This window comes from Anomaloglossus baeobatrachus, unplaced genomic scaffold (genome assembly GCF_048569485.1).
Source record: "Anomaloglossus baeobatrachus isolate aAnoBae1 unplaced genomic scaffold, aAnoBae1.hap1 Scaffold_223, whole genome shotgun sequence".
In the NCBI taxonomy this organism is placed as follows: domain Eukaryota; kingdom Metazoa; phylum Chordata; class Amphibia; order Anura; family Aromobatidae; genus Anomaloglossus; species Anomaloglossus baeobatrachus.
This window is the reverse complement of record NW_027441994.1, coordinates 259,211-262,171: the sequence shown is the minus strand read 5'-3', so window position 1 is coordinate 262,171 and position 2,961 is coordinate 259,211. Positions and strand designations below refer to the sequence as shown.

The window sequence follows — 2,961 nt, the reverse complement described above, 5'->3', positions numbered from 1 at the left end:
TGGCCACGGTTTCCCGAGACCACCTGAAGAAGTGCCCACCAGCATTGAGAGTAGCGGATGAGGCTCCAGTTCCCAGTCCAGTGGAGAAGGAAAATGAGGTAATCCACACCATGATGGGTGATTTTCCAGCACGCCCGAAAAAGACGCCATACATTATGTCAGTGCCATCACTGACAAACCTGGATTGACCATGAAATACATCAATCCCCTTAAAGGTGAGTTAAAACAAGTTTTAACTAAATTGCCTTAATATTGTCATGCATTAGAATGACTGTCTTAGGTAATGATAAATATTTTCTACAGGAAGAGGAGTGTTTGCTGAAACTGAAATCGAAAAAGGGAGTTTTGTTGCAGAATATCGAGGTGAGCTCACGTATGCACTTACGATGGTAGACAACTACTCGAGATTTATGGTTGTGGTACAAGTCAAAGATCTAATGGCCCATACTGCAGCGAAGGTCTTCCAAGCACACTTATGCAGACCTCATGGCTACTCAGAGAGAGTCCTCACAGATCAAGGCACTGCCTTTGAAGCGGAAATCTTCAAGGACTTCTGCAGCTTTTACCGATGCAGGAAGATGCGTATTACACCCTACCATGCTCAAACCAATGGTTATCAACCTGCTCAGGACTTTACCCCATATTCCAGATGTGGCCTTACAAGTGATTTATAGAGGGGTAACAATACGTTGGGATCATCGGATCTAATCTCCCTTTTTATACACCCTAAAATCTTGTTTGCGTTAGAATAAACAATAACATCATAAAGGTATAGCAGTACCGTTTCAAAGTTTCGGTGTCCCAAGCAGCATTCCATCAGCCTCTTGAAGGTTCCTGGCAAATTGCACAGCTCGAAGGGCATGCTTTTGAACTCGCAGAGACCCATCGGGGTGGCAAAGGCGGTCTTCTCCCGGTCTGCCTCAGCAACGGACACTTGCCAATAGTGACTAGTGAGATCAAGGGTAGAAAAATAATTTGCAGTTGTCAATGCAGCTAGCTATTCCTCAATACAGGGGAGTGGTGCTGTCCTTCTTCTTTAACAGGACCAACGGAGCTGCCCAGAGGCTACAACTGTCACGGATAACCCCAGCCTCCTTCATGTTGCTCAACATGTCCTTGGTACACTGGTAATGTGCAGGTAGATTTGGCTTATATCTCTCTTTGATGGGTGGGTGTGCACTTGTGGGGATGTAGTGTTTGACCCCTTTTATTTTTCAAAAGTCTAGCGGATGTTTGCTGAAGACTTGCTCGTATTCTTGCACTAGCCTGTAGACCCCCTTCTTGTGATGTGAAGGTGTGGAGTCAGTGCCTACGTGTAATTCCTTACACCACTCCTCTGGCTGACTTGGTGAGCTGTCACTGAATGGGTGGGCTGAAGCAATGGTGGATGCTGCTGTTTGGATAGCATGTGTATCTACTGAGAACAGCTTATCAATGGTGGCAAATCGGAGCAGCTTAATCTTTTGCTCTCCGCAGTTCAACACTCTCATGGGCACTCTTCCCTTCCATATTAATGAATAAAACTATGATGTAAATAGCATATAAATACCCCACAAATGCAGATAAAAGTAGGTTATGGGAAAAGGGGGAAGAGAGAAACAGGAAAATAGTGGAATAAAGTATACCTTCCAGGTGGGAGAGGAAATGGCAGCACAGCCAGTGGAGGTGAAGCAAGGGGAGCCTGCAACTAAAGAGTTGAGAGCGTTATCACATGGTGACTGAGCCTGATTGTAACGGGAGCATAGAGGTGCCGATCCTGTCTTACCTGCGTTGGTGTAGAAGTGGGTGTCCTGTGGTGGAGTCAGCTATGTGCAGTGGTGGCCGTGGGTTCTTTTATGTGCGACCGTAGTAATAGCTGCGCCCACTTCCTGTATGGGAGTGGAATGCAGTGAGGGTAATGGAAGGCACGCCTGCGCATTTGTGTTTAACGTCGCGCATGTGCAGAACGGAGAAAAGGCTGCGCTCACTTCCTAATGAAAGGGAGTGAGACGCATCTGGGAAGGGAAGGGAAAAGATTAGGGTTTGGGGATGATGAAAGGGCTTTCTACGGGCAAGGATGGCAAAGGGTGGCAGTGACGGAAAGTCAGGCAGCCTGTCCTGTCCTGTCCTGTCCGTCCGTCTTTTTGTATCATGAATTGGAAAGACTGCAAGGGGGAGGGGAGGTGCTTGTGTCCAAAAGGAGGAGTTATTCAGATTCATTGCAGTGGGCGGCGGCTGCAAAAAGCACCATTCTTCTTGTTTTTGCTCTGCAAAACAGCCTTTTCAAGGGTTGGCTTGGGTGACAAAATGTCTTCTGTAGGCGTGGGTTTGTCTCCCTCTCCCTAAGATGTGTCCGGTATAGGCCAGGGTGCCACTCAAGGCCGTAACCAATTCGGGTTATAGCTTCTCGGCCTTTTGGCTAAGATCAAGTGTAGTTTCGGAGGACGCTACCTTGGTCGGTACTGGAAGGTGCCTGGGATTGCACGTCTGCCGGCCTTGAGGAAGTGTGTGCGCCTTCTGGTGACACATAGCCCTCTTGTGCCTGGACGGTTCCCAGGCAACGGGAGGCGATCACCTTTGTTATTTTGAAGTCCTACTGATAAACAGAAAAAAAAAAAAATTAAATCTGTTCTTATCAGTTTAATATCTGATACGTCCCCTCTCTGGGGACCATATATTAAATGGATTTTTAGAACAAGGAGATGGAAAAAATCTTGCTCTGTCCACTCCACGCATTGACCTGGTATTGCAGTACCTCCAGGACCGGTGCACCCCTTCTTAACCCAGTTTCCAAAAGCAGAACTCAATTCACCTGATTCAAATGAGCCCCATTAGTGAATTGAAAGAAAGCAAAAACTTTATATGCACCTCAATTTGGCCAATTCACTTTTCACACTTTCACCCTTTTTTTTATTTTTCACACCTTTTACTTGCTTTATTGATGCAAAAAGCTGTGCCAAATAGCAAACTCATCTCCACTCA

General features: G+C 46.4%; 1 pseudogene; it reads left to right on the top strand.

Moving 5' to 3' along the window:
* Nucleotides 1-2,549: 2,549 nt before the first annotated feature.
* On the top strand, nt 2,550-2,756 carry LOC142261447 (U2 spliceosomal RNA; annotated as a pseudogene).
* The last annotated feature ends 205 nt before the right edge of the window (nt 2,757-2,961 follow it).